Source organism: Acartia tonsa, chromosome 10 (genome assembly GCF_053477335.1).
Source record: "Acartia tonsa isolate MP-2025a chromosome 10, ASM5347733v1, whole genome shotgun sequence".
Lineage (NCBI taxonomy): Eukaryota > Metazoa > Arthropoda > Copepoda > Calanoida > Acartiidae > Acartia > Acartia tonsa.
Window position 1 is genome coordinate 19,541,361 of NC_137269.1, and position 16,384 is coordinate 19,557,744.

The 16,384-nt window shown below is 28.7% G+C and overlaps 2 protein-coding genes across 6 annotated transcripts in view; both read left to right on the forward strand.

Moving 5' to 3' along the window:
- The window catches only part of LOC145330498 (tubulin polyglutamylase ttll-4-like), a 436,474-nt gene that overhangs the window by 20,124 nt on the left and 399,966 nt on the right, over window positions 1-16,384 (forward strand). The window lies entirely within an intron of this gene.
- Window positions 1-16,384, forward strand: part of LOC145330497 (latrophilin Cirl-like) — a 57,592-nt gene that overhangs the window by 605 nt on the left and 40,603 nt on the right. The window lies entirely within an intron of this gene.

The following is a 16,384-nucleotide window of genomic DNA, read 5'->3' on the forward strand; positions in this document are numbered from 1 at the left end:
TTTTTGCTTACATTGGTAGAATTTCATGTTAATTTTAGATTTTCTTTTCTTTTTAATATTCATAAATCTTAAGCAATCTTTAATCAACACAGACAAAGTTGAAACATAAAGTAAATGAAAAACTAAGAGACTCCTTTTTTACTTTTCATGTTTCATCTAATTACAGAAATTGCGATATTTTTCTAATTTTAACACTTTTTTCGCCAAAATTGGCTTTTTGGAAAAACGTGTTTGAAAATGACATTAAAAAACCACAATCCTATAATAAGTGAAGGTTTTTTGGAATATGGGGTCGAAAGGTTTTCAATAGCTTAGATTATTCTTATTTTATCTTTATTGTAATTTAGCATGTAAAGTCTAATAATATAATTTACCAGAATATGATTAAATTATGATATAACATGAATATAGAATTGAAAAAAGTATAAAATTTGCTCAACTGCAAAAAAACTTGTATGCATTAGCTATGATGTAAGTTACCTTTGAACTTTTATCCTTGTGAAAAAAAATGAAATATATGTTATTTTTATGCACTTATATCTTATTAATCTATCTATATTTAAGTTGTTGAAAAGATAGGATAGCATGTACCTTAAATTTCTTTACCTAGGGGGGTGCTGAAACACCCCCACACCCCTCCTGCACGCCTATATGTGTAGCATTGCATTTAATGCTACATTAGTTGTCAACGTTTTGAAAAATATTAATGTTTCTAAAAACAAAAATAATGATATTTATAAAAGCATTTAAATTCTAAAATTTTGATTTGATAGTCCTTAAAAAGATGCTTATAATCTTTACCTTGTTTTCTTTTATTAATTGGCATTGTGGACAAAGTGAATTACAGATTAGCTGGGCTGGCTGTAATACACATGGGATCCATAATTCATAATATTTTTCCTTGACTACAAAATATTTTTGGGCAATTTGAGAAGTAATTTTATAAATTTGAAAATTTAACACTTAGTGGCAAAGGTCGATTTTATAGGGCACCTGTTTATTTTTAGATTTTTAATACAAATATTATTATTAAAAATTTCTATAACTTTTTACTAACATAAAGTTATTTAGTGTTTGTAAAACTATGATATTTTTAGGGAATTTATAAGTTATGGGCTGATAAAAAATCCAACACGCCCCTTTTTCACACCCCTTATTACCCAACATTTAAATTTGTCTCCCAAAAATCCCCCAAAATTTGGAACCTATTATGTCACATAATTGGAGCGAAAATTTACATATTTATGGGGATTTCAGACCTTTTCAAAAGTATTCCTTCTACAGCTTTTCTAGTTTTAATACATTAATATATTTAGTTGTATTTGAAAGGGTATTGATTTTTCAATGGTCTGAAAGAGGTCATTAAAGTCAGCCTTAATCGATACTTCCTCACCATTTCAAAATATATTTCAATACAAGGACAAGTAAATATCATAGAAAAATGAAAATAAACAACAATCAAAATTTCTCTATTTTATATTTTGGAAAAAGAACGTTTAAAGTACGCTGAAATAATGAGAATTTGTTGGCAAAAATAGAAAATTAGTGAAAAAGAACCAAATATTAAATATCAAATCTACAAAAAAAAGTTTAGATTTTACTTCACAAAAAGTGCCTAAATATATACACAAATATCTGCTGATAAAAATATCGCTTTGGTACTTTTTACCACAAAAAGTGTGTCGTTAAGGTTAACGACATTTTGCTATAAAAATTAGGGGATAATATTTTAAAATCTTGACATTTCTAATGGGTCAAGAGATATTCTTGAAACAATTTTATTTCTTTAAAAAGAAGGCTTATAGGTATAAAATGAAATTTACATTTATATTTTAAATGAAATTGTCAAAAATTTAAATTTAAACCACCTTTAGATTAATGTGTAAGCTAGCAAATAAATCAGGGCTTACACAAAATTGTTCTATGTAAGTATTTATGGCTTAGCTTATACCCTTTTTTCTCCCCTTCTTCCTCTATTCTAAGAGGGAAGCTACTCTATAACTACTTAGGTCCAAACACTAAGAAACAATGGCTACAAACACACACACACAAGCTATTCTCTATGTATACTTTCCTCCTATATACATTAATTTCTAGGACTGTACGTTATTTAAACCCTTATTTTTGCAATTAAAAAATATTGTTTAAGTTCACTGACATTAGAGTACTTTTTTACATTTTAAAATGTGGTGAAGCTTATGAATATTACCATCCTTGTTTCTTAGCCTAGCTTAGCTTGTGGTAATTTTTGCTATTATTAAGATTTCCCGTCTAGGCGTCTTTTTAGTAATATTTATTATAGGGGGGGGGGGGGGGGTGAAAGCAACAAAAAGAACAGGAAACTAGAAGAATAAATAGAAAGAGAAGAGAGAGAGAGATAGAGAAGGAAAGTGTGAGAAAGAGAAGGAGAAGGAGAGAAAAGCTCTAGAGAGGAAATGGCTAGTTTAATAATTCTGAGATTTTCACTGTTTTTGAAAAAAAGGTGCCTTAAATCAGGAAAATGAACGCATTTTCTTTTTCCAATAACTATTCAATTTTCTAGCTTTAATTAATTAAATTTTTTAAATGGCAAAATTTCTAAAAACTTTATTGGGTACAGTAATGAAGTAACACAAATTGATCACTTTCTTGCTATTTTAAAATGTCTAACTAAATTTGTGTACACTAGTACAGCACACAGCTTAAAATTTTGCATCGCAAAAATTTCACCTTAATTACACGTCTCAGAAATTAGCAAACCATGCAAATTTAAGAAAGGGCCATGGTAAAAAAAATCACCGCTAATTTCGGCTAAATATTCGCATACGGCCGCGTCTTCCTTTCATGCAATATCAAAATTAGAGATAAAAAGGGGCGGGGGGTGATACATTATTTTGGGAGGGTGTAAGGGGGCAAATTATTTAAATATACTTCATATCATATTTTGCAAACATCACATTTTATCGCCTCAAAAAATGCGCAAAATTATTTACAGAAAATCTTTGAAAATTTTACATTTTAGTGGCTGGGAAATTTTAGTATTTTAAAATTTCTTTTTTTACTCTGTGTGGCAAAACATGTTTATTCAATACAGTAAATAGTAGACATGAGTAAAAAACAAGGCTTATAAAAGTTGTGATAAATTCACTGCAGTGAAAAACTCTTTTTCTTCATGATTATTTATTTGAACATGGCACCCTCTTCAGTCTTGTGCAGTTTAGTTTTTGCGAAATTTTAAACCAAAAAATAAAGAATGTTATTATTTGCTTCTTATTGAAAAAGATTCTGTAGTATTGTATGTACGTCCAGATGTTTATCTATCTCTTTTTGAACAATCCATCTTTGCAAATGTGATTTCTATGCATAAAAATACGTATTCAAGGTTTTTAGAAGCAGTTTTATGTATGAGAGATTGAGCACTAATATGTAAGTATTCCATAACATTTTTAAAAACTATTTTTTTGTATTAGGTCTGGCTGAAAACTATTACAATAATATATTTAAAATAAATCTTTTACATTTAGGACATATCTCACCGTTAGACCTAACAATGAAAAATCTTGATTGAAAAGCGTAAAAATATGCTAAAATTTCTAGGGGGCATAGACAACAAAAATGAAAGGCTTATGACTAATTTTGGACCTTTCTCTTACTGTTTTGAAATGTTGCAAACTTTTTAGACGTGTGCGAAATGTACTTGTAAAAAAATCTGAATACAATGCAATATATTTGCTACTTTTGTTGCTAAAAATACTTTAAATAATATTGTCTGCATTGTATAAACATAAAAAGAAAACCGTAGATCACTTAAACAATTAAATTTGCAAAATTTTGCCAGTCTAAATATTTTTGAAAGGCGGGCACGCGAAAGTTTTCTGTTTGTCTGTCGGTCTGTCTGTATGTTATTTTTAATAATAATGAGTTTCCTTTTTTGCAATACCTCCCTTCCTCTGTTTTACTTTTCTATAACAATCAAGGACCCGTTTGTTCTTGATAGCGAAGCAAAATAAAATTTTAACAAATCAAACATATTTGATATAATAATTATTAGATATTTGGCAAAGATGGCAATCAAATTTTAATTTAAAGTTAGGGTAAGGGAATTAAGACTTTAAGTTATGTATAGTAGCCTCGCTTCCACACAAAAAAGGAAGAAAAAATAAATTCTCTTTACATCCGTTTTGCAACCACACGTTTGCAAAAAATATAATATTGGATATTGTAATATTGCCAAAAAAAAAAAAAATAGTATGAATTTTCCATAATGTTAAATTGTTTGAAATAATTGTTCAGTTAATGTATACATTTAATCAAATTAAAAAGGATTAAATTTTTCCATTTCCCATTTTCAAATCATACAGATGGACAGATTTTAAATATATGCATAATTTTTCATTTTGAGGAATGAAAAGGGGATAAAATAGAAAATAAAAAGGAAGAAAAAAAGGGAGAGAAACAGGACAAGATCTAAGATTAGAAAATATTTGAAATTCTAGCCAAAAAATTTAAATTTATTCATAATTTCAGCACACACACACACACACACACACACGCACAAATAAATCTTTACAATAGAAAATTTAAAAATTTTCAATCCTCTAAATATAAAGGATTGGTCACATAAAATAGAATTAATCTTATTTTCAATTGAAATATATTACAATTTTATGTTTTGAAGAGTGTTTTGGATTTTAAAAAATACTAAGGGATTACATTAGAAAACAATTACTAGAAAGCCTAAAACAAGTCCTAAAATTTTAAACCAATGGTTAGCAATAGGGGGTGTTAACAAAAATTGGAAAAGTTATGGTGCATTTATCCTTAACTTAAATTATTCAGTTTCAGTAGTTTTTTTTTAAAGATTACTGAAAAATAAAAGCAGTTGTTTAACCCCTTGAATCTTATATTAATATTCTATGTAATTTCAGTTTTATTTTTTAATTCTAGTGGCATGTTTGGAACCAAATACAGTTAGGGAGTTGAATCCATTTTTATAGAAGCAGAAATATAATCTATGATTATGGTTTGGACCCTCTAAAACTGCAATCTACCTTTCCACTTTCCCCTCTCTTGGTGAAGATATCTTCAACGCCGATACGATTTTTGAAATGTAAGATTCTACTTTCCCTTCTCTTGGTGAAGATATCTTCAACGCCGATACGATTTTTGAAATTTAAGATTCCACTTTCCCCTCTCTTGGTGAAGATATCTTCAACGCCGATACGATTTTTAAAATTTAAGATTCCACTTTTGCCTCTCTTGGTGAAGATATCTTCAACAAGAGAGACAAAAGTGGAATCTTATATTTCAAAAATCGTATCGGCGTTGAAGATATCTTCACCAAGAGAGGGGAAAGTGGAAGGGTAGATTACAGTTTTAGAGGGTCCAAACCATAATCATAGATTATATTTCTGCTTCTATAAAAATGGATTCAACTCCCTAACTGAAATAGTTTCAATTGTTAAAAGAACCATATGCTTCCTATAAAGAAATTTTTAGTTCAAAGGATTTCAAAATCTGTTTTTGTACACAAAATTTTAAATTCTTAAATGCAGTAAAGATTAATAACTAAATACTTTTTTCTGCTTTTAATGTACATGTAGTTTGCATTAAAAGTGATATACACCAGACGTAATTCAATTTTGGTCGAATCCTTAAAAAAATGTACATAAATAAAGTGTTTTAGTTTTAAATTAAGATTTGCTTTTGGAAAAATTTTACAAGCATAATTGAGAATCATAGTTTTTACTCGAATTTATAAGATTTAAATTTTTTTTAAAGATCTAACGCTGTAAAAATGTATATATGCTCTAGTTACTGGATAATTTAATTCCTCTGTTTAATGCTTTAAATGAACAATTAATTAAAAGTTAAATTTCTATATTTACAATTTACATTTAATTTAAATGTTCTTAGTTTGTACATTTTGATTAATTTAGTTATATTAGCTTGAACTTTTAAAATTGCCATTCTTGTTTTCAAAGGATTTTAAACAAATTTAAGATAAACAATTTTGAAGTGCAAGACTTATAGGCATGTGTCTCTAATTTTTCATTTAATTGCAGATTTAACATAAACAATTTTCAGAAAGATAGTTTAAATAAATAAACAAAGTCTTTAATGATATAGAAAAGTTTATTCAAACGCTAAAATGCATGTTATAAACTTGTATTTAAGCAAAAGAACCAAAAATAAATCTTATGTAGATAAATTAAAGGATGGAAAATAAGTAAATCGTATGATTATAGAAATGACATTTGTTTTCAGAATTATATTTAAAGTCTGAGGTATAGAACTTAAAACGAGATTGCTAAATGTTTAACAATTTTTAGAGACTTTGTTTGGCTACCTTAGGTAACTAACGAGTGTTTACTTAGCTAAGTATCCAAGATAAACATTTTTGGTCGGCGAGTAAAACAGGGAACGCCAATTTACAAAGATAATAGCAAAAACTCTTCGATTCTCAAAGTATTTAGTATCAAGGAGGAAGGGGGAATTGGGCTGTTTATTACACTAGTCCACAATTTTTTTAATGACGTTTTCTGATTCCTTTTGGCTCAACAACTTTGGGAACTTTTATTAAATTTTGATTGGTTGGTTCATTAAGTTGAGTGTCCAAACGTTTCAACCATCAATTGAAATCTACAGTAGGGGTAATTTTGTGTATCATAATTTGGGATATACATCAATTTATCGGCCATTGTCTTATCCATTTAGATCCCTGATCTTTTATTCATTTAAGCCTCATTTTGTTGACTTATGCTTCTTAAACCAAACATTTAAAAAGCAACGTATATATTGTGCTTGTTTCGTATAAACACCATAGCCAAGAAACAAGAGTTATACCAGAAAAAATATAAACTTTTTAACAACAAATTGTTGAAAGATATTTAACAGTATTTTTGCTCATTTTGTTGATTCAAAGTTTTTATAAAATTTTTTTAAAAATCATATGTATAAACCTTTTATATTTTTTGTACATAATTTTGTATCATACAACGAATGAAAATATTTTACAAAGCTTAATAGGTATTAATAACCAATCTATTCAAATATGATAAAATCATGTATATTACCACCATTTATTATAACAAATATTGCATTGAATTATACATACAATTTTTTTTAGTATTTGCTAAATGAATTAGAAAAAAATGTTGATTATTCCTATCGAAAATTTTCCGATAATTTTGTTATAATGATTTATAAAATTATTTCAAGGACAGAGTTAATATCGGAAATGCCTGTTTTTTATTGAAACTTTTTTTTAGAACACCAAGCCCTATTCTTAATATTAAAATGTGAGAAAAATTGTCCAATGAAATAAATTGATTTCCTTTTGGGGTTAATCATTGTTTGGTTATGTTTTTTTCTACATAAATTATTACGAATGTGACCACATTTAATATGCATTAACTAGTCATTAAAAACCAAAGGTTTTAAACATTATTACATAAAAGCAAAAGTTACTTGATAGCCATTTTATTAGTGTATTTTCTATGAAACCATTCGACATCTTAGTTGACAAAACTGCATTTAAAACAAATAATTAATATTAGATATTTACCATTTTTACCATTTCTGTGTTTGGTATTGGTAGGAACACCTAAACCAAAGAATTGAGTAATAACACAGTAACGCTTAACCCTACGCCTGAAATTATGCATATTGGTCTGTTAACCCTTTACTTTCGGGGGGGGGGGGATTAAGGAAGAGGCATAGGGCGCGACACAATGAATTAATAATTGCCAGAATAAAAACCACACACCAGACGTTTATAGTTGTCTTTAGATACAGCAAATATTTTTTATATATTATAAGTTTAAATTAGAAGAAGTTAAGTAGCATTAAAGAGCTATAGGGAAGAAATTAGTTAGAATATTTCTATGTAGAAAAATAGCAAAAAAGGGATTCCAATATTTTTTTACAGTGGCATTATATATTTTTTTGTATATATGAAATTTGTTCATTATTTTATTTATTGAAAATATAGTGCCTATTTTTTTTGTTGGTTATAATAAAATTATTATGCTTGAATAAAGAGTAAGGATAAAGAGAAAATATATGAAAGAAAGGGGTGGGGGAGTTAAACCTATTATGAAAAATAAAGGGGAGGCATTGGGAGGGTATTATTTAAGCTTTAACCCTATCAAAGAGAAAGGGGGGTATTAAATTTTCTACAGAAGTCCCAACGATCTCACAATTTAACAGAAATTATAAATTTGATAAACAACAAATTTTTGCCACCCCCATTTGGAAAGCGCTCACTCCTGTGTTTTGAAGAAAGGAGAAAATTAGGGAAAATAATCTGTTAATTAGCAAAGCTTTTCTAAATTTGTTTCTACATGCTGCATAAGAATTATAGTGGTCTAGATAATATAATTTTTTTTGCATATTTACAATTTACATTAAATTTTAAAGCAATATTTTGATGATTTTACTTTGATATTAAAAGGTCGTTTGTCCGTCAAATTTTTTTTTTTTAATTTTCGCTTTGGATGTTGTCATCTTTGTATACCTCTTAAAATTAATTGTCATAAGATAGACCAAAATTGCCCCTTTTAAATTCTTATTTATGAAATTCTGAAAATTGACAATATATCTTGTGATATGCCTTATAACCATTTCCAACCCCCCCCCCCCCTCCCTTCATATCAAAATTACATATACCTTTCTTTCATACATTAACCCCTCCCCCCCCCCTTATCCTCCCTCAAGTAGAAAATGCAATTAACCATCCCTATAATTCAGTCTGTAGTACTGTCTTATCATAACATATGTTTATACAAATATGTCAATAAAACAATTACTAAAATAGCACAAATTTTTACTTTAATGATTAAGATTATATAATCCTTTAATTTCAGTAATTTTTGCTGATTATTTTATCTTATTTATTAATTTTTTAGGTAAGTTTTTTTTACATTACATGAACACTTCCAAGAAAATCAGTTATATATTATTTCTCATCAAATTCATAGAAGCATATATCCTAAATTGTTATTATAATATAATTTAATAACATTATTGTCATATGTTTGAATATTAAATTATACCTTTCAATAATTTTCCCAAGCAATTTTAGAAGATTTTATTCAATTGAATTTCATAATAATATTTATTTTATAATTCTGAATAAGAAAATCGTTAGTGTTTATTCAAATTGAAAATAGATAGTAATTTTGTTTAAATCATGGCGTGCACAGGAAATTAAAAGAGGAAGTCTTGTATACTAAAGAAGGGAAGCCAGACCCCCCCCCCCTAACCATATGTATCGGACAATAAAAGATAAAAGAATATAACTTCCCAATTATGATGAACATAATTACTGCTCTTAAAGTAAATTAAAAGTTTAATTCGCTGACCAATATCCCCAAGCCCCGTCCCACTACTCGAAACTTTAAGTAATCAATTGTATGGTCTTATCAGTGGCGTGCGAAACACTTTGTCTAGGGGGGGGCATTTTGAAGATTTTGTAAAATTTTGCCCCCCCCTAAACCAAAGTGCCCCGGGGGGGCACTTTGCTTTAGGGGGGGGCATTTTGATTATATATACTAATTTTAAATAAGGGCGTTTTAAGGGGTGGGATTATTTTATTATGGGCCTTCTAGTCCTTATCCATTCTAGTCCTTATCCCTTCTTCCCCATCCCTATTTCCCATTTATATCCCCCATATCTTCCCCCCCCATCTCTCCCCCCCCCATCTCTCCCCCCCATCTCTTCTTCCCCATCTCTTCTCCCCCATCCCTTCTCCCCACCCTGCAATGACCGAAGGGAAGGGAGCTAGAAAACATCTTCGAAAAAAAAAGTACAGAAGATAATTTAACCTCCCCCCCCCCCCCCCCCACCACAAAACATTTTTTTATGGGTGGAAGGGGATGTTATAAAATCTCAGCAGGAAGGATTAATAACCCCATAAAAAAAAATTTTGGGGGGGGGGAGATGAAAACACTCATTTTGGAAATAATTTACCAAAAATTAACCTAATATGTAAAACTGATTTTAAATATTTCTTTATTGTATGACAAAAAGGATGACAACATCTTTAAGTAGCAAAGCACAAAAAAATCATTAATAAGAATACAGACAAGTAGATTTAAAGAGCATCTGTTGAAATAAATATATATTTTAGATAGAAAAAGTCACAAATCCTTTTTCCTGTATGTTGTGTGATGACAGTCAAAGTAAACTATGTAAAAAAATAAAAAAAATTACTTGTCCTTTCATCTACAGATATAAAAATCTCTTAGAAATATGGAAATTTTTGGGGTATAGTCTCTTTTATTGCATCGCCTCTTAAGGGGCATTTCGTCGTATTTTCATAGTAGCTTTTAATAGGTTATTCTAGGTTAAGTTAGGTCAGGTGATTTCCCCGCAGGGTTAGGCAATTGGCCCCGCAGGAGCTATAAATAGGTGAAAGCTACTGTGAAAATACAACGAAATGCACCTTAAGAGGCAATGTCACAAAAGGGACTATACCCGAAATTTAAAAGATACAAAAATAGCCAAAAACGTCCTGAAAAGCAGTCTGACCTCCATGAATTTTTAATAGTTAATTATACTACATAATGATGGGAATGTTAACATTAAGTTTTAGCCTTCTATCTTTAATTGCAGTTGAAAAAATCACCCCTTAGCATTACGTACTGACAGCCATAGTAAATTATAGAGAAGCTAAAAAGTTATATCAACATATCCTACCCTCTTTAAATGGCACTTTAAAACTCTGTTAATTTTTGATAAAGTGGTGTTTCCAAGGATTTATAAGGGCGGTGTGTGAAGCGCCCTAAAAATATTTACTCCCCCTTTGAACTAAAATCAATTAAAGACAACAAGAGTGGCGTATTTTAGTTAGGAATATAGAGTGTAGTTAGTTTAAGGTTTTTAATGAAAATTGCCATAAAAAAACATGTCTTTTTGTAAGGATATGTACACAAAAAAAATGATAAACTTATCCTGAAAATAATATGACATCATATATAGTTATTCATTTAGACAGACATACAGTGTTGAGAAAAAGGCTTAGATAAATATCAACGCTGTTTCTTTTTTATATAAAATAACTTTTTGATTAAATATTTGTAGTTTACACATGTTTTTATAGAAATAAAATCAAAATATACAATGTGAAAAAAAGCAGAAACCATTGGGAAGGGCGCGAAGGGCAAATTTTTTTCTTCAAATATGCAGGGAGGTAGGGGTTTTTGGGCTATTTATTACACTAGTCCCCAATATTTCATATAAAATTTTCTTATTGGTTGGCTCAACAACTTTGGGGAATTTAATGGAATTTTGATTGGTTGGTTAATTAAGTCGAGTTTCCATACATTTCATCCACTAATTGTAATCTATATAAGGGGTAACTTTGTGTATCATCATTGGGGATGTATAAAATTTCTTTGGTAAAAAGTTTATATTATACAAAATAAAATACAAAATTACCTGGTTTGTTATGTTCAGTGAAAAAAGATTATAACCTAATTTCTACACTAATTAAAAAATTTGGTAAGGTTAAATGAATAGTAACTGTCTGATTGGCGCGAAGCGGCAAAAATTTTTTTTTGAGTATTTCTTGATCTTTTTTTTTGGAAACTGGGATAGTTTTGCTTTTTGTAGGGTAGGGGGCAAAAAGGGGCATTTTTGTTGACCAGGGGGGGGCAAAATGGGGCAATTTTCAACATTTAGGGGGGGGCAGGGGGGGCGGTGGCTAGGGGGGGGCAGGGGGGGGCGTTTTGGTCGCTAGGGGGGGGCGATTGCCCCAAATGCCCCCTTCGGTTCGCACGCCACTGGGTCTTATTTTTATTGGTTAACTACATATCAACAAAGATAGACTGGATTGGTTTCAAAGTCTTTCTACATTAGTATTACAATACGATAAAAGGCTAGTTAGGCTTATATCTCATATTGTAAAAGTAAGGTATAAATAACATTAGAACTAAAAATGTCTGGATAACTAGTAACTAAATTTTCTATATAATAAGAAAGAAACAATCTTAATACTTTCACAAGAGAAGAATGTATATATAGAGGAATACTGTAGAATATTATTTTATCTGAGGTGTTGACGTCATATAGGAACTGTAACAGATATATGACTCTTGATATTATGAATTATCTAAATTATAGTCTGCATAATAACGCCCTTCCTTTACTCACAATAGGAAAAATGGAACCTCACCCCCCCCCCCCCTTCTCCGTTATTTCCCATATTTTTGACATAATTATACAGGCTGCTTCTTATCTAAAAGGTAGGGTGTTTCCTATAGGAAATAGAGCGATTTAGAAACATTACCAGCGATATTTTCACTTTAAATATCATCCTTTTTTCATTTAGAAAGTCATAAAAAAGAGACTTAAAAAACTTATTTTAATTTTTTTTATCACAGATGACCCTAAAAAGATGTTTACGATAGAACTTAAAACCTTGAACGGCCCCCTCTAAAAGGTGGATCCTTAAAAATGATCTTTTGGCCCTTTTGTTTATTTGTTTGTGTGTGTGTGTGTGTATGTGCGTTTGTGAAATGGTTTCCTTTTATGAATGGCCAAGGCTTTCAATAAGGTAGATAAATTAAAGAATGATGATCAAATGTTTAACTCTAGTGAATGGTTGAATTGTTGAAGAAAGGAGCTTAAGAAAGTATCAAATTTTGTAATGTGCGCAAGTCTAAATGATCAACCTTTGATATAAAACCTTGAGTGAATGGCAGACAATTTTGTTTTGATCTTGTTGGCCCCGTTTATCCAAACACACCACCAACCTTCATACCATATATTATAAACTCCTTGGATATTATACAATCTACACAACTACCCAAGTAAAAATTTAGCCATATCCTAAAAAATGAACCCTAACTTTGGGTTGTCTTTAATCTAACATTGAAAGCTTTTTTCAATAAATCTTATAGCATATTATGGTTTTTATTTTTTTTTTATATTTTGAATTGTATAAACACTACACCCCAATCCTTCCTTATTCTTAATCAACAATTCATTGTTCATTGATACATACACATACTCAATACTCATCATACTCATATGTTTTCATATCATTTACCTTTCATTGTAATATCATATCACATTTTAGTAAAATAATATTTATAATAATTTTATAATATAATACAATAATCAATGATATATTTATTCAAATTAATAGAAATAATAAACAAGTTGATAATAATATTTGTAAACCTAAAATTGCAATCAATTTTACTTACAGATAAAAACATTTTATAGTAGCTTTGCAGTCTCAAAAGAAAAATACAGCAAAATGTTGCATTATTTTTCATTGAAATTGATAGTTTGTCTGCAAAAAATTTACAAGAATTTCCGTTCAAAAAGCAAGTCTAATGTTTGTCATTTAAAAACACTTAAATTGTGTTTAATCTTACTAATACAGTAGTCATATAGATAGATAAATAGGCAGAACATATTTTTCTCTGTATGTTTTTTACTATCTCCACAATATTGGGAAGTTTTTGATTAGATTTGTTTAGTTGTGATTACATAAAATATATATTGGGAAGAGTTATCTATATAATACATATGTAGGACTATTTTTGTAGAGTTGTCATGCTACTTTATAGTTATTTATGTCTGTTTTTCCAAATTGAACATGTTTATAACAAAGAATTGGTTTTATAAATTTTAACTGTTTTAAAATTTAGAATGAATTAAGTTTGACGGATTTTTAACCAAAAAAAACCCAAGGATTTTTTTCTTCGTTGTATTTAAATTTAAATAGACATGTACTGAAAAATATTTGAAAAAAAACAAGGACCTTGACATTTGATATTAGGGATTAAGTTAAATGGAAGATGGGCAAAGAAGATAGGAACAAAATGCCACTGATAAATCTCTAGATAAGCGGTTTCCTTCGTTATCCTATCATTGTAAATAACAGTAAAAAATAACTTAGTTGAGACTAATTTTATACTGTTATGATAAATTTATGAATACGTCTTAGAAACAAAATTTGGTTATAGGCATAAACATATCAATATATGTATATTTTAAAAAGGAAAAATATACAGAATTTATTTTTTCATCTCCATTTAGATAGATTGAATATTGAATTGGTTCACAAAAATCTTATTTGAAGTTTTTTAAATAGAACCAAAATATGTAATTTGAACAATTTATTTTAAGTATACTAAAATTATTTGTAATAACCATATTATACAAGATTTTGTTTAGTTTGATTGATAATTTAGGGCATTATTATTCTGCTCCTACTAAATATCTAAGAATCAGAATTAAGTTAACATTGTTAATAACAGATATGTTTTATTGTCTGTATTGTAAAAAGATATGATATGCCAGGTTAGGCCTTATCAAGAAGTTATTTATTCATCAGTAATTCTTAATACTAGGGAAATACTATAGTAGAATACTAGTGTCTTCGGACCAAGTGGAGGGTTTGTTTACATCCCCCACCAACTATATCATTTTTGTTATAAAAAACCTTTTTTTTGTTGAGGGGGGGTAAAGATCTCCACATTGGGTGATGTACTCTTACGCTAAACAGCGTAACACCTTCCCTAGAACAAGAAGAAACTGTAGAGCATTTGATCCAGAGTCATTAAAGAGAACTTTTTGGACATACAAACAACTGAATTAAGCAATTTATTTATTTGGATTTTATAAAGTTTTCACAAAAAAACTCCCCAAATATTATATCAAGTTATGGCCTAAAAACTACTGCATTAATAATATTACTACAATACCTTGCCTGTCTAATATACATTGATATAGAGACATTTAATATAAAGAAAAATTACACTCTATTAAGATTAATTAAATTACATTATTTAGAAATTTTAGTTTTATAATATAATTTTTATATTTGAATTGAATTAATAAGGACACTACTTCAATTTGAATAGTAAGTACTATGTTTATCTGTCTTATTTATTTTTATGAACATTTATCCAAATTTAAGATTTTACCTAGTATAGTAACTTAGGTCAAATAATAAAAAAAGGAAAAAATTAACTTTTTTGTTATATATTGAATTACCTTTTTTTGTGTGTATGTGTTTTGTATTTTTTTTTTGTTGAATCGTATCTTAAAAGATAATCATGAGGCTGTAATAAGGAGCCAAGAACAATAGAGATAATAAAAACAACCAGTTTACAATTTAAGACATTTTATATGACAAAACTTTTTTATTACTTATTTATTGCCTAATTTAATTATGATAGAAAAATATGGGGTTTTCTTGTCAATATGTTTCTGTATTAAAATGGTATTCTTTACTACATCCCATGAACAGTGTCCCTAAATAATCAAAAAGACAAAAAAAGAACCATTCTTTTATGTTATCAACATTCCCCTTTATTTGAAACCTTTTGTTTTTTCTTCTAACCCCCCACCAATCTTTCCTACTATACTATTTGTCACCAATTTACAAAATCCTAAAGTATTTCCAATCTTACTATCAGCTAAAAAATCTGTGTTTCTACTTTTCAGCAAAATTTAGTCGCCATTCGGATTACCTAGCTGTTAATGAAGACCCCTTGTTTATATAAGTTAAACTAAATTTGGTTTAAGATTATAATTGGCTATTTTTTAAGTTGAGTATTGTTTGTTGTATTATATAAACACTCTCAACTATCAGCCATATCGTCTGTTTCTTTGTAAAACCTTCATTTTTTAGCAAAAGTTTAGATAAGGAGTTAGATATACCCAAACAAACCATTTTATAAACTGGCCAGTTTTTTAAGGAACCGTTTTGTATACATTTTTGTCCACTATTAGATGAACAAGGATGATGATACCCAAAAAAAAAAACACTTTGTGTAGAAGCTGCGCTTCTTTGAGAACCATAACAATCTAATTTAAATTTATGAAAATGTGTAATGTAAAGAAAAAGTTAAATTTCCTTTATGTTTTAACTTGACACATAAAAATTTAAATTATGATGTTATAAAATCATTGCTGTTCAGAAAAGCGTAGCGACTCTACAATATGCTGTAGGTTTGTTTTCAATTTTTATTTCTATTTAGGGTATACAAAAATCTAATTGTGTGTTATTATGAAATGATATGATAACTATTTTTTTTCCTGCTACACTATTCTAGACTTAAAAGGAATTAAACTTTGTCATGAAGAAAAATGAATATAAACCTCATACATCCTATTTCAGTTTTAAAACCCTCTAGAGACATTTCAACCAAAATATAAAATTATACCATTTTTAAAAACAAATCTTTGAAGGTGAACAATTCACAAGATATTTAATTCTGATTATTCTTGAGAAAAAAAATTGGCTAAATACTTAAATTTATTTAATGTGTAAATTTTGCATTATCATATGAGAACCCAGTTTGCCACCAAAGACCATAAAACATGCCTCAAACTTTCATATGAAAAAAGAGGAATGAAAAAAGTTTTGAAAAAATCTCCC